At 51.0% G+C, this 23,960-nt stretch overlaps 1 long non-coding RNA gene across 1 annotated transcript in view; it reads right to left on the minus strand.

Annotated features, from left to right (window-relative positions):
* LOC113259011 (uncharacterized) overlaps window positions 1-23,960 on the minus strand; it is a 191,077-nt gene that overhangs the window by 80,354 nt on the left and 86,763 nt on the right. The window contains exon 3 of the long non-coding RNA XR_008958094.1: window positions 8,621-8,716. This is a non-coding gene — a long non-coding RNA (uncharacterized LOC113259011). The remainder of the gene's footprint in view (window positions 1-8,620; window positions 8,717-23,960) is intronic.

Here is a 23,960-nt window from a genome sequence, read left to right on the forward strand (position 1 = left end):
CGTACAGTCAGCTTCCTGTTTTGTCACTACATTAAGTGGAGAAGGGTTTTTCTGTAACAAATCCCAATCTCCCTTCTGCTTCTTCCCCTCCAGTGCCAGCCATGTAACGTAAAGGTTACATACTCTGAAAGGCAAAAGAGAAAATCGTGGCTATAAGTTTCAGACTCTTGCCCAGGTACCCACACTGGAGGGCTTGCAGTGTGCCTACCACTGTGCTGAGAGCTCCATGTTCCTCATCTCCTGTAATTCTATGGACCCCGGAAAGTAGCTATAAAAATTATTAGCATCCCTGTTTCTCAGATAAGAAAACTAAGGCTCAGAGAGATGAAGTGAATTAGCCACTGCCTCACAGCCAATAACAGGCAGAATCCTGATTCATACCCAGCTGGTTTAATGCTGAACCTTTAGCACTGGCCACTCAGGGTGGGGGTGATGCATTAAATCCCTAACACTCCAGAATGATTACATTCATCAGGTTCATTGGATTTTCTCCATGATGTGAAAGATAAGAGTAGCAAAGCACAAAGACTCTGGCATGAAAGGCAGGCTCCCAGCTCCCCCTGTGCCACCAGGCATGAGGAATGAAGGCAGAAGGAAGAAGTGGGAGGTGCCATGTGCCACTTTACCCTAGTGGTTCAGAGGTGAACATATGAATGCATCCTTTACACAAACATTGGTCGAGCACCTTGGCTGTACCAAGTGCCACCCCAGGTGCTACAGCAGAAACTCTCTCCCTCCATCCAAGATGGGGCCATCCAAGGAAAGCATAACCATTAGAAAACATTGAGGCACATGGGGCCCAGGATAGGTCTTAAAGAACTAACATTCCACCAAGAAAACAAGGGGGGAAAATCTGGCTGTTTCTACAAGCTAGGGAGAAAGAAGGACCTTCATCCAACTACAAGCTTCCTCCTTGAGAATTAGTTTTCCATCAAGGATACACTTGGCCTTGGGGTTGGCCAACGTCTTACTCACAGCGCTGGCCTGGTGATTTTGTGTCAGGCTCTTGGGCCTGACCTAATACTTTTATTTGCTCAGCTGCTCTCACCCAAAAGCACGGCCATTTCCAGAAACACTGGCAGCTTCCCAAGGACGAAGTCATAAGTTTCTAAGATTCTCCAGTGGATCTGGCACTCAGATTTCCCCAGACCATCACCATGACCACAAGTTCCATTGTTCCCTGGACATCCATACATTCTGGTGATTGGAACCTTGAGCTTTGGGACACTTGGACCTGTTTCCCCTCCTAAAATCAACTCCAAGTCAGCCTCTAGCACAGCCTCCCCCCACAATGGCCTTGGTGGAAATGGTCTACTTCCTTGATGACCAGATCTGTGCGTGGGAAGTTATGTAGAAAACTAAAGCCATTACCTGGATAAATGCAGGCCAAAATAACACTTTTGTCTGAGGTACTGGAAAGCTGAGACCTTAAAGGGGCTCTTGGGGACTTTTCCTGCTTCCCCCTCAAATGACCCATATGACAGTCATGAGTACCCATTTCTCTTTTATATGGCCCAGTCTGGGCTACTGAGGTATTTTGTACCCCATCTACTCAGAATTCCTTGTAGACCCAAGAGCTCCACAAAGGGACCTCCATGAGAAAAAGGAAAGGCATTGTCTCTCTCCTGCCTTCCATCTACCACAACTGCCTGTGTCTGCAGTCTCCATTGTCTGCAAAATCAATTCTTCCTTGGCCAGATACCTTGGATGGAAACCACCTGTTGCTTCAATAACCCAGGGGAAAAAATCCTTCCTGTGGGGCATCCATGGAGCTTGCCTTGTCTGGCGCTCTGCAAGGTTGTCAGAGCTGGGCCGGTGAGCTTCTCCTTATTGTGCACCTGGAATTTGGCTTCTTTGAATAGATTGCTCTGTGCCCACCAGAGTGTTGCTTCCAGGCGGGCTTCCTGAGGAAACTGAGCCTCAGAGAGTTGAAATGGCTCGTCTAGGGTCACTTAGGCAGCCATGGTGAAAACCCAGCCCCACGCTACCATGTCTCTCAGCCAAGGCTGTGTCCTCATTCTTTATATCATTAGATATGCCCAGAGTTTGGCCTCAATGACCCCCAGAGCTCCTCTCAAACACCCTCCTCTCCTGATTCCATTTCTTCTTTAGTTTTGTCAGTGGTTCTCTTCCTACATTAATCTTTCTACATTAAAATCATGCAACAGTTACTAAGATTCATGGAGCACCCCTGTCTATCGGAGAGCCCTGTGCCTAGCAAGTTCTATGAAACCTCTCGAAAAGACTACTTGTTTCTGCCTCATGGCATTCCCCCCATGCCCTTCCAGCCCATCCAAATCGTTCCCACCCTTCCAGGCCTGGCTCACAGTTCTTCCCACTGGCTATGCTGCCCGGTAGAGTAGCCACTCTCCACGGGTGGCCATTGAGCACTCAAAATGTGGCTGGTTTGAATTGAAATGTGCTAAAAGTGGGGCGCCTGGGTGGCGCAGTCGTTGAGCGTCTGCCTTTGGCTCAGGGCGTGATCCCAGAGTTCTGGGATCGAGCCCCACATCAGGCTCCTGTGCTAGGAGCCTGCGTCTTCCTCTCCCACTCCCCCTGCTTATGTTCCCTCTCTGGCTGGCCGTCTCTGTCAAATAAATAAAACAAAATCTTTAAAAAAAAAAAAAAGAAATGTGCTAAAAGTGTACAATACGCACCAGATTCCAAAGGCTTAGTATGAAAAAAAAGAACGTAAAACACTCTTGGTAATAATTCTTATATTGATTACTTGTGAAAAGGACATTTCAATATATAGGGCTAAGTGAAACATATAACTAAAATTAATTTCACCAGTTCCTTTTGCATTTTTTAAAATGCAGCTACAAGAAAATTCGAAATTACATACACTTCCATTATATTTTTATTGGGCAAACATGCTTTAGAAAGAGTATTTTCAGTCCAGGAGAAGCAGGGAATCACTCTCCATTCATCAAAAAATGCACTGAGCAGACATTCATTAAATACATGAAGAATACAGGCCAAGTGCTGTGCTGGTTATTGAGAGGGGTGTTCCACATTTAATAAGACAGATTCCTGCTCTCCAGGGGCTTGCATCACCAAGGACTAGAAGCTCAGACAAATCGCTGGGTTCCCAAACAGCCAAAGGACAATTCTAACTGAGGCAAAATTGCACACTTTGGGGATACATACGTAGAGACATGTTGGGAGGACCTCACAGAAGAGGATGAGTTTTGAGCATATCAGTTTTCGGATTCTCTAATGAAAACCAAAATAACAATAGCTCGAGAAAGACAGAGACAGAGAGAACTTTGCTTTTCCCTCAGATTATTACTTGAACACAAACAGTCCAGGACTCATGGGGCAGCTGCGTCATGTTATGAACCCAGGCACCTTCCTTCCAGTTTGCTGCTCTGCCAACATACCACGTCCTGACACCAAGTTCCCATTCCCATCAGCAAGAAGGGTGCAAGGAGCCAGCCCCAGGTTACATAGCTGCACTTAGCTTCAAGGAAGGCTGGGAATGTTTTGCTTTTAGCCATAAATCCAGCTCAAGCTCGGGGGTTCTATGACCACCAGAATCAGAAGAGAATGGATGCTGGGGAATTGGTCACACTCTCTGCCACAGAGGGATTATCTGAGCTGAACCTGGATGAATGGATAGGATTTAGTAGGTGGGGAAAGGAGATGCCAGGCTGCAGGAAACTCATTAACAAAAACCCCACAGTATGAGAGCATCTGACAAGTTTGAGGGATGACTGAGTGAAACATGAGGGAGATGTCTTGGTCTGGAAACAAGAATCAGAACTCTCTAGAATGTCCTCTGTACAGCGCACAATTTAGTCTCCTGGGTTATTTCTCCAGAGAAGTTGGACGTTCCCTTTAAGCTCCGGGGATATCCGTCACCTGGAAAGGGAGCACGGCCAAAGCTGGGGAGCCACAGAGCAACAGAGCTTGCTGAGCCCGGACAGGCAAAGACCGAGCAAGAAGTACAGGACTAGGGGAAGGTCCCCAGGTGTGAGCAACAGCAGTCATCCCCACCGGAAAAACCTGAGTAGGCATAAAGTCCATGGATTTCATATGTCACTGGCTCCCTAAGTTTGGTGAAGTCAGATTTCCCTGATGAACCCATCATTAACCAGCTGTACAGGTAGCGAGTACCTACCATACACTCGCAGTCTATCTCCTCTCACTGGAATACGATGGGAATGAGGGCAAGAGCTTTGTTGACTGCGGGATCCCAGCACATAGAACATAGCAGGGACTCAATATGTATTTGTTAGATGAATAAATGAATGAATGAATGAATGAATCATTGGCATTTACAGTAAAACTACTTTGTAACACCAAAGAAGACATTTGAGCACGTGACGTACTGGTGACAGCTTGCTGCAAGAAACGAGAGAGGTCACAGTAATAATAATAATAACTGCTTAATAATTACCCATTAGCCAGTGTTAGTTCTTTTCCCCACAGCCCTCTGAGAAAGGCATTATTCCCATTTCAAATGAAAACACTGCGACTCAGCAAAACTGCAGCTGTCCCTTGAACAACAAGGGTTTGAATTGTGGGGGTCCACTTTTATGTGGATTTATCACACTACAGAACTGTGAATGTATTTTCTCTTCCTTATGATTTTCTTTTTTTAAAAAAGATTTTATTTATTTGAGAGAGAGAGAGAGTGCACAAGCAGGGGGGAGGGGCAGAGGGAGAGGGAGAAGCAGACTTCCCGCTGAGCAGGGAGCCTGACGTGGGGTTTGATCCCAGGACCCTGAGATCATGACCTGAGCCAAAGGCAGATGCTTAACCGACTGAGCCACGCAGGCCTCCCCTCCTTATGATTTTCTTAACAGCATTTTCTTTTCTCTAGCTTACTTTATTGTAAGAATACAGTGTGTAATACACATCACATACGAAATGTGTTAATCAACTACTCGTATCATCGCTAAGACTTCCAGTCAACGGAAGGCTATGAGTAGTTAAGTTTTGGGGGAAGTCAAAAATTATAAGCAAATATGCAACTGTGTGGGGTTCAGCGCCCCTAACCCTTGTGTTGTTCAAGAGTCAGCTGTAATTTCCTAGCCTAAGGTCACTCAAAGAGGAAGAGAGGAGTCTAGGATTCAACTTCCAGCCCTGCAACTTCCATTCTTCCTACCTGCTTCTTCTCTTCCATAACATTCTCGAGATTTTCAATCAATGTCTCAACTATAGGTAAACCCAGAGGCTTCAATGTCCTTGCCCCAGCCAATATGAAAATCCCTTGGTCAGGTATTACACAACCTTCCTCGGGAAAAGAGCTGGCCTTGCCTGAGGCCCAGGTGGGTACCAGGCACTGTACTAGACACTTTCCACACACTGTTCCACTGTGCCATCTTCACAGCAACCCCGATGACGTTGGAACTATTACCTAGTTCCATTTGGGGAGTTAGTAGAATTCTGAATTTGCCTTCGCTTTTCCTCTGGGTGCCAAATTCCTGAACTGCTAAATGAGAATGGGGTAATCCTGGTATTGGAGCTAGCGGGTAACCTTGCCAAAGTATGTCTGAGCAGCTGGAAAAAGTGCTAGGAGAGACACATGTACCAGCCAAGGAAAAACTCTTGTGGTTGGTAAACAGTGCAAGGTCTTTATGGTGGGTTCCAAGCAGAAAGGGAGATTTTATTTCTCCTTATGCATTTTTCTGATTAAAAAAATTTTTAGTACTGAGTGCTTTAATCACAGCATCATGGTATATGTGCTGTGCTGACATCTGGAAATATTTAGCAATACTACAAACAAATAGTTAAGGAGTTCACCCAGAGCATCCAATACAAATTTGACTCTAACCCAGATTCCTAGCAGCACTTATCAAGAGTGAAGGAGCATGAAATTCCTGACTATATCACCTTCCTCCGTACCAGACACAAACACAGTTGGATCAGGTTCCTGGGTTGGAAGAGACTGGGGGGTCCTGCTGTGTTTCCCACCAGTAGGGTCAGTGGAATTCAGCAGGCACCGGGCCACAGGACTGGATGAGACAGGGCAATGGTCCAGACAGGCTGGCAGAGCTCAGTCCAGGGTTCAAGGGCAAATGGGGGATGAATGGGGAGGAGGTGAGCAGCAGTCAGGACGGATGGGCAGCACCATGCACTACGTTCAAAGTATCGGCACCAAGCCCTAAACAGCCCTAAATACTCAGCAGGAGCTCAGTGGCTGGGTGATCGGAAGCAGGCCAGAGGCACAACAAAATGTAGCGGGCACTCTGGCTGGGAAGACAACACTAGTGTGAGAACCCTTCTTCCTCCCAGGTGCTTAGGGGGCTGGGCAGACTCACCGACTGTAGTTCCAGAGGGAGCTAGACGTTAGCACACATGCACACACCCCCTTGCCACGGCCTGCTGGGCCTTCCCTACTGGGCTAGACAAGCGCCTTCCCCTACATTTCCAAATGCTGTCCACAGGCACAGGCCCCCTTGCCTCCAGAAGGCCCAGCTTCACTCCCAGTGTCATTCACTCGCCGCTCCAGTTCACCCAACGCAACTTGCCTGCCATTTCCGTTGTCAGTGAGGGTTTCAGGGTCTTTGGGACACTCCTGTTGCCCCAGGATTGCCACATTGTTCCACCATAGAACACACCTACCCAAAGTCTGAAGCCCCTCTCCTTTTCCAGCTCCTCTAGCCCCCGACCCCACCGCAACATGGCCCTCCTGGGTGCCCACTCTTTAGTTTCATAGCGAGAATGCTGGGAGACTCTATTAAAGTCCCCAGATACACTTGTGCATGTCTCTTAACTACAGAATTAAACTCCTACTCCTCCTCAAACTTACTTTTCTTTCTATATTTATTCCTGATCAGCGATTAGTATGGCTGTCTGCTCAAAGATCGAAACCCCAGGGGCCAATCCAGACACTTCCTTCTCCTCCCTTCCCCCATATCCAAACAATTACCAAGTCCAGTGATTTTTTTTCACAGTTGTGCTCTCTTACCTATCTGCCTCTGTCATCTCTCAAATAATTATTACAATAGCTTCTTGATGCTTCCAGAAACATCTTCCTAAAACATGAATTGGATTGTGAGCTTCTCCTCCTTGGAAGCCTTTGCTGACTTCCCGCGAGAGACGGATGATCTCTCCTGGGAGACACAGACCCTCCAGCCTTTCTCCTCTCCCTCCCTTCCAGCTTGAATCTCCAGATCAAAGGGCTCTAACCAAGGTCAGTGGGAGGCTGTGAAGTCCATGAACCACTGAGGTCATGTGCAAAATGCCAGGCATATGCATGTTTTCTAGGGCGATTGCCAGTCGTTTTCAGAAGTCCATAACTTGAATACGAGTTAAGAACTCCCGCTTCTCACGTGGCATTCCTTCACACACTTGACTCTACTCATCTCACACATAGCTTGTCAGAAGTGTTCAAACATATTTGGCCACGACCTAGGGAAAGGAACTATTTATACTAATGTGTAAAACAGAGCCAACGCTTTACCAAATACCTCTTAAGCTTACTATGTCATATGCGTATTAATCTTTCCTATTTTACTTATTTTCCTTTTTGTAATGCTGATTGTGATCCTTTAAACTAATTTTACAACCCACTCACCAATGGGTTCCAACCTGCAGTTTAAAATTTAGGTCTTGATACTGTATTGTCTTTGTGACTCTCTATTATTTTTTGTCACAACTCCCAGCTGGATCGTAAGCTCCTTGAGGGCAGGGATCGTGACATACACATTGTCAATAACGCCCATAGCACAGAGTAGGTGCTTTCGACATGTAGAGAATCCGCTGGAAGGAATGTGGGAAAGCCCAGAAACAAATGTTGCCAACTACTTTATGTATGGAGATGTAAAAATACCTATTTATTTAATGGAAAAGAATTCCCTAGATTGCACCCAGGAGGAAAGTGGGGGCTCTGTGCTGTTGGTTCAGTACAATCGCTGTCTGCATGATTCTATCCCCTAAAAGGGAGATGCATGGACTTATGCAGTAGGAACTACATTGGCCTGGGAATAGCTCAGCAGCACAATAAAGCCTTAATACTTTGAGGTCTCTCCCACTAGACATAGGAGAAAAAATGAATTATTAATGGAATTAAAATGCTGCTTTGTAGAAGACACAGAGGTGAAGAAGTAACTTTTTTATTATTAACTCTACCAGCCAGTCTTTAAGAATTTGTCATTCTTTGCTGTGTCGGGCAGAGGATTTTAAATACATGGTGCCCCCCCCCCCCCCGCCCAGAGGCTGGCAAACCAGTAGACGTATGGAAACCAACAGACCAAAATGGTTAAGGGTGCAACTGCGGGTGTGGACACAAATGGGGAAAGTTCAGGAAGGAAGATCTCGTACTCTACAGAGGTAAATTCTTCATTCTACCCCAAAGCTGAAGTGCAGGTGTGGCCTTGGCGAAAACACCAACATCACAGGAAAACAGGGGTTGGATAAGCTGGAGGACATTTGTCAACCACAGCGACTGCTCCTAATGGCAAGAAGGCCGCTCTGGCCGCTTTGTCTGCAGAGGGAGGAGATGCTCTGCTTCGTAGGCTGCAGAGCTCCCACCTCTGAGCTACAGCACCTTCTCTTTCCTGCACAGAGGCCCCGTGGTGGCATTCACGGGCAAGGCTGCTCCCCAACCTGAGAATCCCACCTGCCCTCCAAACCCCATCACACACAGACCCGGAGGCAAGTCACTCACGTGCTACAGGCTCGTTCTCCTGATCTCTGGAGTGAGAAAACAATCCCTACCTTTCCCGGTTGTTGTCAGAGATGCTGAGAGCTGGGACATCGGGACCTAGAATACAGTATGCACTCAGTCAATGGCAGCCGCTGTTGCTTCGGATGTTGTTCACTCCGATAATTGACTTACACTGTATACAGTCCCGTGTGTGTCTCTCTGGCCTGCAAATTAGTGTGAGGGCTTACAGGGAAACTGAGGCAGCCAAATCGATGAAGCCCAGCCCAATGGCACACCCCCGCGCAGGCCAGAGCCCACGGACAGCAGCAATAGCTGTAATGGGCATAGCTCAGGCCCCGACGTACAGGACGTGGGGAAATCAACCTGAATAAACAGCGGCATTTCATGTTCAAGTGTAATTTGGCTGAGACAACAGCCCATTGCACTTCCATTACCAGCAGCATTTGCTTCTCCCCCACGTCCCAGTCCCCACCCCGAACACCGAGCACTCGGAAGCAAGGTGATTCACCCTCTGGACACAGCAAGGGGGAGTCCCTCGTTCCCATCCTGCAGGCTGTGCTTTCCAGGGGCAGATGTGCTTTCTGCATTCTTGAGTCCGAAAGCATGAGAACAGGAGGAAATGTCCAGGCTGGCATACTTCAGTGAAACAAAATAAATTCAGCTACAAGTAGTTACAAAACTGCTCTCAGGGGAGCGATTGCCCGCCTCCGACACACTCCCATGAGACTCATGCTTTCAAAAAGGAGATTTAAAATTCCCACCCTATAGTAAATGCGCTTTCAATCACAATGCAGCAAAAACCAGGGCCCTGCCATGAATGCATAGCGTGGTCCTCCCTATTCACCATAGCCCTTAAATCCTGACAGATTTCCCTTGGGTTTGGGTGGTTTTTAGTTTTTTAGATTTTTTTCCAGTGCACTGAAGTGCAGCCTACTCCCTGCACTTAGCTATTTGCATTGTGGACAACCTCCTGCCATTCAACACAGAAAATCCAAACATAGCACACAGCCCCCGGCTTGCCCCTCTTCTAGGAGGAGCTGAAGATGAGCCGGCACCGGAACACAGGGCCTGGGACCTTCCACTCGCTTCACATCCTGCATGTGAAAGAGGGAGTGAAGAAGAAGACGCATGACCTCCCCCCAAACACGACTGTGGCAGAGACTGTTGGTGGCCTGCAGACCCATCTTTGTAGACTTTTTACCTGGGCACGTGGCTACCCAGAATAAAGATTACAATCCAGCCTTTTCTGCAGCCAGGTATGGCCATGCAGTTTCTAGATAATGGAAGAACAGCAGCAGTGTCCTGTGTCCTGTGGCTGCATTTTTTTTGGTCTCTTCTTTGTCCCCTCTTTCTTTCTTGCTGCCTGAAATGTGGGTGCCGCCATCTTGGACCAGGAGGAAGAGTGCTGCTCCCTGGGGAGGGCGGAGTGGTGAGCTGGGGGGAGCCTGGGCGCTAAAGATTCCCTTGATCATTTCCCTCTGGACTTGGTTTATGTGAAGAGAAATAAACTCCTATCTTGTTTAAGCCACAGTGATACTGGATTTTCTATACCTTGGAAGTGAATCCTGCCCTCACTCCAACAGTTCTGTCTCAGGACAAAGTCACCCCTGAAAATGCCGGGCAGATCTAATCCACTGTGGCCCATCCCTAAAGCCATTCTTCGCAGCAAGGACCTAAAAGTACAAGTCATCACCCAAGCCTCCTTAGATGGTTTCCAGAACAGCACAGCTACCAATTAGCCCCTTCGTTTATCCACTAGCTTCTGAGTGAGCACTCTGTGCCAGGGGCCGGGCTGGATCCTGGAGGTACAGCATAAACAGGACGGACTGGACCCCATCCTCCCAGGAAGTGCTCCCAACCTCATGGGGAAGAGGAGCCAGAGAACAAGCAATGTGATGACGGGAAGAAAGCAACAAAAGGACAGCATGGGCTGTGATGGGCTTGGTGTGGGGACTCGGCCCCCCGGAGGGAGTGCGTTCATTGACGAAGACATCCATCTATCCTACAGTTGTCAGACTCATTTTCACAAGAGGAGAGGGGAGTCTGTGGGGAGGAAAAATGGCTCGGGCAGGCCAAGGGAGAAATGTGCACAAGATCAGAAAGGCAGCGGGGAAGTGGCTAGCGCTACCCTTGGAGGGCTTGCTGAGGTCCCCCGCCACCATCTGCTGGGTCACCTCCATGCCCTGGCAGTGTGGGCTCATAGCATCTCAGGCTCCCACAGCACCTCCACGTACCAGGCCAGGTGCGGGTGCAGCTCTGTGGTGAAGGGCACTGGCTTCTCCTGTAGGTGCGGTGGGGACAGACCTAGGCCACTGTGTCCCCATGGGGACCACTTTGTCCTCTCCCACTTTGGACCGCTTCCTTCCCCAAATGCCTGCCCTGCTCACAGCCAGAGACCCCAGGCCCAACACTCCATCAGAGAACAGCCCTCCCTAGACGTCTTCCCAGCTCCCCTGCGTGGTCCTGACTCAGCAGTTTCCTCTGATCCCCCCCGCGTCCCCACCCCAGACCCCTCTAGAACTTCAATTCCCCGGGGCGCCTGGGTGGCTCAGTTGTTGGGCGTCTGCCTTCGGCTCAGGGCGTGATCCCGGGGTCCTGGGATCGAGCCCCACATTGGGCTCCATGCTCCGCTGGGAGCCTGCTTCTTCCTCTCCCACTCCCCCTGCTTGTGTTCCCTCTCTCCTGGCTGTCTCTCTGTCAAGTAAAAAAAGAAAAAAAACAGAACCTCACTTCCCCGGCTTCTCCCATCACCGTGTAAGGGCTCATCCTTGTAATCAATCCCCAATTCCTTTGCTAATCATTCTGCTTCCCTTTCCAGGTCCTGACCCAAATATCAATGCTGCGAAATTCAAAGGAAAGCTATAGAATCCTTGCAGATTAAAGGAGATTAAGAGACAGGACAAGTAAATGCAGTGAACGAGTCTGGACTGGATCGTGTATGGAGGGTGGGGAACATTATAAAAATGGCATCGGGACGTTCATTGGTGAGATGTGAATATTGACTTCATGTTCGATCACAGCGTTGGATGAAATCATCATGTCGTGGTTACGTAAGAGAAAGTCCCTCCTAGGAGATACTTGCCGGAGTATTTCAGGCTGTGTCATCTGCAACATAATCCCAAACAAATCCCAGCAAAAGATACGAATAATATGTATTCGGAGAGAGACGCAGAGAGAGAGAAAGCAAAATGTGAACTTATAAATCCGTACAAAAGGTTTACAGATGTTCCTCGTCCTATTCTTGCAACTTTTCTGAGGGAAGAATTTCTTTCAAAACACAAAGTAAAGAACATCTGAAAGACTGAAAAAGAAGAAGAAATGAAGGAGCCCAGAGACAGGCATGGGGGTATTATCAAAAGAAGAGTTTGAAACGCCTCAAAGGTCACCTGGAAGGGAGAGGACCCCGGGAGACAGGGTCTTGCCTGAGACGCCCCGAGGTTTCCCAGCTCCGGACCCCAGCCTCCCGGCAGGGTAACAGCCCTCCCTAACTTCGTTTGCCCTGCTATTTATAGAGCGACTGCTTTCCTACATGAAGCGCTGAAATAGAAATGTTCAAAGAGCAGCTGGTGCCTCACGGGAACCTGATAAAACGTCTGTTTCCAAACAGTCCTGCTTCTGTCATAAATAGTCTGTGGTTCTTGCTCCTTCGTTCCATATTAGCAGGCACATTTGCATAAAAACGGGACTCCGTGTATGCAGAATTTACCTCTCCCTGCTGTTTACCTCCTGCACCGCCCGGGACGCGGCCCACACTGGAGTGGCGGCGGCCTCAAGCCCCAGGGCGAGGGGTGCCTGGGCAGCCCAGAGAAGACTCAGAGAAGCCTGCCATGCTGGGGGGGGGGGGGGCTCAGCAGGTGAACTAACAGCTGACACACCCTCGAGCCAATTCGCTCGCCCCGACCCTGGGGAGGGCTCGGTGGGATCAGGGGAGGGCAGCCCCCAGCAATGGCGGACAGATGCCTCAGACGGCCTGGAGGGTCCGCCTGCCCCCAAGACTCCTGGGTCCCTTTGGCTTTCCAATTTATTGTTGGGTGATGTGTTCATTTGCTCGGGCTGCCGTAACAAAATCCCGCGGACTGGGTGGCGTAAACGGCAGACATTTATTCCTCACAGCTCTGGAGGCCGGAAGCCCGAGGTCAAGCTGCTGGCCCTTAGGTTCCTGGTGAGAGCCCTCCTCCTGGCTTGTAGACGGCCACCTTCTCCCTGCGACCTCACACGCAAGAGAGGGGGCTCTCTGGTGTCTCTTCTTATAGGGACACTAATCCTATCGGACCAGGTCCCCATTCACCTGAATTACCTCCACAAGGGCCGGATCTCCAAATACAGTCACATTGAGGGTTGGGGCTTCCATGCATGAATTTGGGGGGGGGCACAATTCAGCCCATCACAGACAACAGGGCTGCTGTCACTGAGGCCCCCAAGCCCGTCTTTGGGCCAGAACCAAGCTGCCCCCTCCTTTCAGCAGCCTCTGGCCCCTGACTACCATCTCCCCCTCTCTGCCAGCTCCCGGCCTGTGCCAGGTCACGTGCAACAGCCGCGGTCGGCCCAGAGCCCGCCTCCCACAGGGCACGGAGGGCCGGACCAGACGCAGGTAGTCTGGAAAGGCCCAAGGCGCCGCGTGCGGGAAGCAGGCAGGGGCACAGATGGCCAGTCAGGTCCGGACTTGCTCGTGAGGCCCCAGCCCGTTCTGACCCCCCTCAACCCAAGGGCAGCCGCTCCCCAGAGCCGACCGTGAGAGAGCCACCGAGTGACCCCTGCGCTGGGCGCTCAGGCGCACTGAAGGGCTTGCCCCGAGCACAGCAGAACTCACGTGTGAATGCCATTCAGCGTTTTTGTTCATTGTTGCCTGTCGAACAATCGGGAATGTTTTACTTGGAACCGGCGAGCGATCCCATCATGCCGTACTTCCTTTGTACTGAGCAAGTGTTATTTAATGGGGCAGTTTTGATTGTTTTGGAGATAGGCACATATTTGGAAAGAGGAGGGGTTTGTGCGCGCTGATTATATTGGCCTGCTTCCTTTATTTTTTCTGGGAAATCCTTCTTCCCGTGTGTATAGATGGTAAGTCTCACAGAGCCTCACAACACGGCACGTGAGACCCCGGCCCGGGGCAGCTTCGCGGCCTCCCGTCCAGGCCTGCCCCTCGGGGTCCTGGGGGGCCGCGGGGCCGGGGTGGGGGCTGAGTCAGTGGCGCCTCGTGAAGCTGTGAGGTCACACTCAGGTGAAGCCATCCGCGGGAGCTGGCCTGTCTGCTTGGTACCGGAGACGGGGTGCGGATCAAATTCCAAGTCAGTTCCCAAGGCCTGGCCGTGCTGGCCTGGGTCGGTGCAAGCGTCTGGGGCCCCTTCCCTTCCCTTCCCTCTGGGCTCCTCTCCTCAAGCTGCCCCCTCCCTCCACCAGGAGGCCTTTCCTCTCTCACGGAATGTCAGCCTTCAATGGAAGAATGGCCATTGTTCCTTCTCAGGGAAGAGGCCTCCGTCTCCGCCGTCCTTTCTCGCATCCTGTTCCTGGCTTCTAAGTCCCACCGCGGAGCAGCCTAGGCTCTCTGCCCACCTGAGAGCCTGCCTGCCCTCAGATTGGCCTCCCCTGCCCACCCTCATGCTCTTCCGCTCCCCGAGCCAGCTGGCCCTGGCCTCTCTCTTCTCCCTCCTTCAGAGCCACCAGACTCCCCGTGGGGAAGCCTCCTGCCTGGGAACCTCCCTCGGCCTTACCAGGGCCTTACCAGGGCGGCTCTGCCCTCTCCTTCCTGCCCCCCCTTCATGCTTTGTCCGTCATGAGACATACTTGGCCAGGACCTTGTATGAAAAGACACACAGCCAACTCCCTCACGAGTGTCCTTGGTGCTCCTCGGCGACACCGAGGATGCAGACCACAGACTCCCCAGGGACCAAGGTGACCGTCTCCAAAAGGAGACCTAGTCAGTGTCCCGTCTCACAGACTCATGTGGTCACCTGCTTGCTCACCAGCCCCCCTTCCTGAGGAGCCATTTCTTCGGGCTGATTAACACCGAGGGACCCAAGGGACACCAGGCCACGTCCTGCCCGCCCTCAGGTCCTGCAGCCCAGGACAGTGGTGGCTGGCTTGGGAGCTGGAATCCAGAACATTATTCATACCTTTGCAGCAAAATGTTCTGTTCATGTTCTGGAAGCTCAGCTCCTCCTGAACCCTCAAAAAGTCAGAGGATGATCTCCCCGCATAGGAATGTGTGTAAACATGGGAGTAGAACCCAAGAACGTTGAGCTAAAAACACCAACACTGGAAGATGCCCCTGAGAACACAACCCCCGCTTCTGTGACCCTCTGTGCTTGTCCAGGTGTCGCCTGCCTGGGGGCCACACCATAAGCAAGGTCAGGAGGAATGTCCTCGAACACGGCTTCTGGCACAGTGCTCTCCCTGTTCTCTGCCCTTCTTACCCTCATCCTCCTCCCTGGAAGAGTGAGAGAACAACGGGCTTCACAGTGTTTGCAACTTCATTTTCCTGGGGTTACGAAAGGTCCCTGTAAACCCACGCTCTACCCAACTCCAAAGGAAAATCAGTAGTGTTTCCATACCTGGGTACAGAGCGCATCTGCTGGAGGAGGGGGTGCTCCCCTGCTCAGGGTCCCCAGGGACCCCCGCTGCCATCTTGCTCTCTGGGCCTGGCCTGTTTGGACTCAGCCCCAAGGTGTCCTGCCTTCTGATGGGCTCCGCTCCACCCGCTCTCCTGGGGGGCCCCGCTCCTAACAGCCGAAGCTCTTTCTCGCTCAGCCTTCGCCCCTGCTGCCTGCCACGGCTGCAGTCAGCACTTCCCCCAGCTCTTACCATCCATCCGGGGCTCAGCCGGGCCCAGTCTGCACCAGCTTCTGGAAAGGGCAGCCAGCGCAGGCCAGACCTCCCATAGCCAGGGGAGAAGCCCCCTGCCTCCTCCTGTTCTAGACCGTGAACAGAAACAGTCCCTGTCAGCTGAGCAGCTCCTGGGGGATCCTGTTGTCATGGGGATCCCTCCACAGTCTGCGGCCTCATTAGGGGACACCCTCTCCCCAGGACACAGCAACAGTGGGCAAGCTGGGGAAACAAGGCAGTGGCTATACAGAGTGTGGGAGGTCACCCCCAGACCTTCAGGGACAAGGTCAATTTGAATCCGGGGCTGCTGTGTCCCTTCTGCCTCCACTGGGGGTGCGTGCATGAGGAGTGCATGCATACACATGTGTGCACACACACACACACGCACACTCACACATGCACACGCAGGCCAGCCTGTGCTCCACCCAGGCAGGTGCCTAGTGGCATGGTCTTTGCCTGCTCCAGTCCCCGGGAAGAGGGCAGGCCCACGGGACCTGTGTTCGCGCCTGTTCTCAGGACCCACGCATGTCAGGGGCTTAAAGCAGAACCTATCAAACAGTGAGCCCGCACCAGTAAACCAGTGCCCACCATTGCTTTTATCCAGCCTCTCGGCGTCGTCGTGAGGATTAAATGAGATGACGCATGGAACATGCGAGAACAGTGCCTGGCCCACCACGAGTGCTCACAGGTGTGTGCTAGCTGCGACTGCCATGCTTGCCTTCGAGGTTAATGCAGGTACAGATCTGAGGGGAGAGCGCGATGATCCACGTGAGCCCTGAGGCGCCCCATGATGCTCGCCATTGTTATCGGGCTACAAGCAGCCACTGAGCTAGCAGGAGTGACCCAGAGGGGCTCAAAGGGACTTTGACCTCTGAACAAATGTCCTCATCTCGCTGAGTTCCTGAAGCCACGTTATTAGGTTAGGATGGTCTCTTAAAGAGCAAGTTCCAAACTAGGAATGATCAGGATAGTGTACATTTGTAAAGTTTATTGATATAAATTATTCGTGTCCCCTGCCTGCTGGCCCTTCAGTCCCTCCAAGCCTTGAAAAACTAACTATTCGGCTCTTCCTCCAGATCTGGGCCCTTGGGAGCCACCCCTTCCCAACTGCTCCTGTCCTCTTCCCCTCCTACCCAAGAAAGGGTCCGGATGTGGAGCCCAGAGTTCCAAGGGGACCCAGCTAGGCCATGGGCAGCACCCATCTAAGGCCAACTGTCCCCTTCAGACATGGGATGTCAGGCCAACTCGGGCCAGTGGCCTTGGGAGCAAGCCCCGGGTCAGAAATGACACTGGCCAGAATATTTCTTAGAAACAAAAGAGCCAGTGGCCTCTCTGTGACATGAGAGTCATCTGGGAGCAGCATGCAGCCCAACCTCTCTGCGTGTCAGAGGGACACACAGTGATTGAGAGACGCCAGTGAGGTCTGGAGATACTGCTCCGCAGGTGCTGGGCCCAGCTGGCAGGACAGAAGCAAACCTCTAGCAGTGGAGGTTCCAAGGACCATGGGGATCTGCCAGCAACATTCCAAGGCTGGGAGAGCAGGGCTGGCGGGCAGCGGTGGGGGGGGGGGGGTGCAGTTTCCATGGCTCAGAGCAGCTCAGCACTTGGCCGTTTGGGTTGTTCAATTCCTCAGTAAGACTCAGTAAGACTTACTTCAACAAAGGTTGCCCCTGCATTACATTTTGCCAAAAATTATCTGATCCAGTGTCCTACGGTTACTTTCCTTTGGTTTTAAATTATCTGTTCACTTAGTTTTCTGTCCTCCAAATGAGGACTTACCTACACTTTTCCTTCAAGATATCTAACCAGTCACCTAGACTTCAATCATAAAGTCAACTGCCTCTGTGCTATAAACAGAAAATCACCCAGAACCGTGCATTTGCACAATGGTTTTCAAACGCGATTTGTGGCTGACGGGCTGAGAAAACTCTAGAACGCTGTTATGCTGACTCCTTAGCTTGGGAGAGAGGGACCCCACGTGCCAGGAGCTACGCCCTTCCCAGGCAGAACAAGGCATTCTGAGGCTTCCTGGTCTTTACGGGGTTGGCGACACAGAAGCACATCGGGAACACAATGGTCCTGTTTCTGTCGTGCTTAAGGGAGCAAGAGGCCTTGCTGACCCAGCCCAGGAGTCACTGATGAAAGAGAGAAACACCCTGAATCTAAGGGCTTCTATTTTCCTCTGTTTATGGGTCCCCCATCCAGGGCTCCCCTCTCCCTGGAACCCCTCCTCAGCCAGGGTGACTAATGACTGTGCCAGCATGTGCAGACAATCTCAATGGTAGGGCCTGGGCTTGCTGTCCACTAGGAACCTTCCACCATGGCCTGTGACGGTCACAAATGCTGGCACTACCCAGAGCTTTCTCCCTCCACCCAACTTCTTGCCCCGAGAGCTTGTCCTCCCCCCCCCACCACCACCCACGCTTCCAATCACTGCTGCTTTGGATGGCTGATGCCTCCAGCTCGAATTTCTCCTCTGAGCCCCAAGCCCCAGCTTTCTACTGGACAACAGATTGTCCACTCAACATGCCCCAAATCTAACTGCTCACCTTCCCCCCACTCCCGCCCCAGAGAATGGGACCCCCATTCACCTGGTCACCCAAACCAGCAACCCAAATTTTCTCATCATCCAGGTCCTGTAGAGTCCACGTTGGTGGCAATTTTGTTTCCACCCCTTCCTCTCCACCCCTACTGTGACTGCACTGTTTCCCACTTCAGCACTTCTCATGTGACCTCACACATCCGTCCAACCTCCCTTCAGGCTCAATCTCTTCATCCAACCTCAGCAGAGCCCCCAGAGTACCCCTCTAGAACAGGAGGTTCTGGTCACATGATTCCCCAGCTTGCACCCTCAATGGCTCTCCCTGGCCCATTGGGAATCACCTCCAGCCTCAGCCCGCCCAGGACCCCCCTTGTTCCTCATCCCCAACTACACTGAAAGCCTGTCCTTTCCCAAACACAGCTTATCTCCCACTCAAGTGTCTCTGCCCACACTGCTCCCCGTCCCCGTCTGTCCCAACAGATCCGCAGCAGAGATCTCTCTCTTGCTCTCTCTCTCTCACATCTCCATGCAAGTGGCACCTCTTCCAAGAAAACACTTCCCAGTACAATAGAACACACCAGGAGTGCACACTGCATCGGGGCGAAGGGCCAGCACTTCGTGGCTTTGTTTTCTCCTCATCTGTTCCAGCTTGTTGGACATCGGGTTGTTCCCAGTCTAGGGCCAGCCTGTATACATAGTGCTGCTATGAGCGTCTTGTGCTTGTATGCTGGTGCAGGTATCACTTCCACGCCTGGGGTTTTTCTTGCAGAAATGTTTTAAATTATGGATTCGATTTATTTCATCAACTAGTTTAGTTTAGACTTAATTTAGTTAACTTAGTCTTAGACTAGTTAAGATTCGTATCTTTTCTTGTGTCCATTTTGATAAATTTTGTTTTTAAGGAATTTACCCATTTGTCTAAATTTTCAAATGTAATGGCATGTTAAGGAAGGTGGGCTCTGTTGTGATGTCTCCTTATCACGCCTGACAAGGATTATGTTTACCTTTTCTTTTTTTCCCTCTTGCCCAATCTTGCTAGGGTTTATTTTTTTAAAATCAATTTTATTATTCTTCCCAAATAATCTAGCTTTTGATTTGGTTGATATTTTATATTTGTTTTCTACTTCATTAAATTCTCCATTTATCTTTTTTCTTCTTCTTTTTCCCTTCTTTGGGTTCAGCTACTGGACTATAAGCTCCTTGAAGACAAATGTGTATGTGTTGGTTGTTACATTTAGATGTTACCTACAGCCGAGCATAGTGTCTGGCACATAGAAAATGCATAATAAATTTTTAGGGAGAAGAGAAAGAGAGGGAAGGGAGGGAGTTGAAAGGACAACAGACCTGGAATATAAATGCCCATATATCTGAGGGATTAGCTGTAAGATACCTGCATCGATCTGTCTGTTTATGTCTGTGGTGGGTGGATGTGCACGTGTGGGTAGCTGATAAATGAGGGCCCTTTAATTTAAGCATTCTAGTATCAGGACTCCAAGTGCAGCTCATGGTGTGAATCATAAATATACATTTTCCTTGGAAAATCTTCATGGAGTATTACTCAGCACATACCATGAATCAGGCCCCATGCCAGACACTAGAGAGACAAACATAAATAAGAACTTGTTCCTGCCCTTCAAAGTTCAGAGGAAAAATCTGGGCAATAAACTAGTAGACCAGATCTGGCCAGCACCTGTTTTGTAAATAAAGTTCTGTTGGAACACAGCCATGCCATTCACCTGTGGCTACTTTCACACTACAACACCCAAGTTGAGTAGTTGTGACAAAGTAGTTGTGACAAAGACATACGGCCTTCAAAACAGGGAGTATCTGGCCCTCTGCAATATATATCTGTGGTCCCACCCAAGATAATAGACCCAGAAAGGTAGTGCCTGGCCCACGTGTGCATGCTCGGCAAATGGGTTCTCGAGGCCCCAGGAGCTCTCTGGAGTTGGGCTGACTGGTGGGTACCAATCATTCCTCATTATCTCATAAGCGTGCACCTTTTCTCCAAGCAGATGCAGCTTGATCTCCCACAGGTATTGGTGACCTCATGCAAACTCATCAGCTCATCCTGGGATCAGCACCTTACCCAGAGGTCTCACTCAGTGCCCTCAGGGCCTGTGGCCCTAGTTGAGCAAATCCTGAGACCCGGAAGCAAATACCAAGGTTCCTGTAGAAAAGTGAGGCTGGCTGTGTAGTGTCCACACCACACAGCCAACCTCAGGCTCCACTGCCTTATCTTAAATCAAAAATTCCACCAGAAGAAAACTTCACCCTTTCAGCCGGGATTGTGTTCACAACAGTCTCAGAACTGGTTCTCAAGACAACCTCAGAGACGTTCTGTCCTCCTGCTCTGGGCACTTAGTGACCATCCGGGTAGACAGAAAGACGAGGACAAAGGCTGGCGACAGGAGAGCCCCACCTACCCATCCAGCACTGGAGACACACACATGCCTTTCCAGAGCCGCACCGGGAACCCAGGCTCCTTGCTGCTAAATGTTGGTACCAACTGCCTGGGCCCCGACTCATCTTTTCTGCAACCCTCCGGTTTGCTTTTCTCTAAACGGGAGATGGTGTGACTTAATGGAAAAACTACGTGAGGTATTCATGCTCTACGGCAACAAAGTGCTAGCAGCCTATGCACGCTTGTAAACTAGTAAAAATTCGATCAGCTACCCTGAGAATTTTTGTCCTGGCCCTTGCTCTGGGAGGGCAAGCCTTCATGCTCGGTCAGCTCTAACACAGGGCTTGCTGGTTTTCATGTTTTTTTCCCTATAAGTGTGTGTGTGTGTGTGTGTGTGTGTGTGTGTGCGTGTGCTTAACTTTTTTAAAAATGGTGGTTTAAAAAAAATAGGGTGCCTGGGTGGCTCAGTTGGTGAAACATCTGCCTTCAGTTCAGGTCACGATCCCAGGGTCCCAGGATTGAGTCCCGCATCAGGCCCCTTGCTCAGCGGGGAGCCGGCTTCTTCCTCTCCCTCTGTCCCTCCTCCCCTGCTCGTGCTCTCTCTTTCTCTCTCTAATAAATAAATAAATACATCTTTGAAAAATAAAATAAGTTGTCATATGATTTCTCTCATCTATGGAACATAAGAACTAGAATGATCAGTAGGGGAAGAAAGGGATAAACAAAGGGGGGGTAATCAGAAGGGGGAATGAAACATGAGAGACTATGGACTCTGAGAAACAAACTGAGGACTACAGAGGGGAGAGGGGTGGGGGAATGGGATAGGCCGGTGATGGGTAGTAAGGAGGGCACATATTGCATGGTGCACTGGGTGTTATACACAACTAATGAATCATCGAGCCTTACATCGAAAACCGGGGATGTACTGTATGGTGACTAACATAATATAATAAAAAATCATTATAAAAAAATAAATAAATAAAATAAAATAAAATAAGTTGATCAGTGAGTCAAAGTGTCAGAACTGTCTGGGTGAGTGTGGGTACCAACAGGAAAGCCGGAAGCAGCCTTTGAGTTTAGAGTCGGAGAAGGAAACAGAATCTCCATTCAACACCAAGACGGTGGTAGATCTCTGACACTCGAGCCCAGACAAAGCCAAATGTCATTTTCTTTATCCTAATTTATTGATTCCTGATGGCTGTCGGAAGTGTGCGCAGGGGAGGAAGTGTGGTGAGTCCGCCACTAATGCCTCTCACTGTCCTCGCAATGAGCGCCAGGGGGTCAGCGGGTGCGGGGACCGCAGGGGGACAACGGTGTGCCTAAAGGTGGTGGGGGGGATGCGGGAGAGCCGTGGTGCTCAGAGCAAAAACACATGCTCGCCTGTCTCCCGCTGCAGCGTTTTTGAAAGCACCCTGTTCTTTTACTTGGAAGAGATCTCATGCCAAAAAAAAAAAAAAAAAAAAAGAAGACATCATCTCATCCCCCCACCTGTCCAGTCATCTTGAATCACCAGCCCAGAAACACAACCATTGCCAGGGGCTGTGCCCCGAAAAATTGCCATCCCCAGAGTGCTTGTTAAAAAGTCTGTGATCACGGACTGTAAATCACCAGAGTGGCAGGGACACCTCCACCCGGGTGTGGCTCCCGCCTAGATGTCAGGGAGGCCCCGGGGCGGGCATCAGTGCAGGTGGGGGAGACACCCCGAGGTCAAGGTCAGTCTACAACCCCGAGAGAAACAGTGGGCCCTCCAGATACGAGGATAGCTGCCTCTTGAGAGTTCTGTGTTGCATTCCGCTCCTTCAAGAGAGCTTTTGGGTTTCACTGTGCCGGGGTTCGTGAACACTCATGACAAAACCAAAACCAAAGTCACAGAACAATGAGAAATCACCAGCCCGGGGCACAAAGTCCGACTTGCACAGGCGACCACTTCAAGTCTCAAGTATTTTTTTGAGCCAGTGGGCCTTCCCAAGCTGCTCCTCTTTTCCTCACCAGGCGCCTTCCTCCCCCAGAGAGGCCACCTCTGGCGGGCTCACCTCGGGCAGGGTCGCCTCTGGGCAGATGGTCTCTGAGCCTTCTGCTGTCCCCCAGACACCTGGCACCAGCCACCTGGATACCACCACCCTGACATCCCTCTGGCGGCTCCCCTTGGGCCTCCCCATGCCTGTTGCTATCTGAGCAGCCGCCAGCCCACTGCCTCCCACAGCCCAGAGCCTGTAGGCTCCCCTCCAGGATGTCTCCTGGCTGAGACCGCCTCCCTGTTCTGCTCACTGCCAGCCCCTGTGCCAGGCGCAGTGTGGACTCAGGCCTCATCCCAGGAGGGCCTCCTTCAGTAGGCCGGCCTCCTCCCCAGGGAGCCTCTTTCGCCACCCACTGGACCTCGTCTCCAGCCAGGCCTTGAGGATGTCCCAACCCACCCAGACCGCCTTCCCGTCTGTCGTTCTCCAGCACAGGCTTCACTGCCATCCGAAGAGACATCACGGCTGTCGCCACTTGCTCTGTGACCGTCCCTTCTCTCACGCCTTCATGCACGTCATAACCCCTCCTGGACACTTCTCTCCTCCTAATCTGCCCGCTCCGCCCAGGTCTTCGCAGGTCTGCAGGTCTCAAAGCCCAGGTCTTTGCAGCTCTGCCCCCCTGCTGCCACCCCCCCGGACGGGAGAAGAGTGACCTCTCCTCTTCCTGAAAGCCCCACGTGCCTACTGTCTACACCGTCTCTCATCTGGCACTGCTCCTGCGGGACAATATCGTGTCATTAAGATATGGCTGTTCCCACACTTCCCAGGACCCACAAGGCTCCCGCCAGTTCACTTTCAAAATCAGTGAAAGTTTCCCTTTCCCCAAAACGCTGCCTCTCCGATGAACATCACAGTGGACACAAGCCGTTTATGAAGACCGCCATGAATGGTGGCCATCGTCCCTCAACCCACGGGTTCCAGGGGCAGGATCTCCCCCACCCCCTGCACTCCAAATCCAAGTTCTCGCTCTTTCAGCTCTCAGGTGGGCTTTGTCTACCTCTGGCTGAAGCAACAGACTGAAAAGTGCTTCTGATTCACCAGGCTGTTTTAAGAACTGGATCTGTCTTAGCGTTCCAAAGGACGGCCTTCACACGTGACAGCTGAGCTCTGCAGGCTGTGGGTTTATGCCATAATGCCAGGGTGGGGAGGGCACAGATTCTGGAGGGTGCTGACAGAGAATGAACTACCCGACTGGAAGTTATGGATTAACAGGAGGCAGGAAGAAAGGCATCCACAGAAATACACCTTAGACACTTGGGAAGTAGCTGGACATGTGAAGCTTCTCCGGGTCCCCCCTCCAGACTCATGCATGCCTGTATGGCAAGGCATGGAAATGCCAGAAACCCCAGATGGGTTTGGAAGGAACAAGAAGAGTTAATATCTCCAAATATCATGTACCGTATTACACATGTTTCTCTCACGGGGCTGCATCTCCCTGACTAATTAATAAGTCAGCCCCTTGGGGCAAGACAGAGGCACTCATGTGCCTAGACTCACGGCCCTGCCCCCTGTGTACAAGACCTACACACACACACACACACACACACACACACACAC

The sequence above is a fragment of the Ursus arctos genome, unplaced genomic scaffold, assembly GCF_023065955.2.
Source record: "Ursus arctos isolate Adak ecotype North America unplaced genomic scaffold, UrsArc2.0 scaffold_7, whole genome shotgun sequence".
NCBI classification, from domain to species: domain Eukaryota; kingdom Metazoa; phylum Chordata; class Mammalia; order Carnivora; family Ursidae; genus Ursus; species Ursus arctos.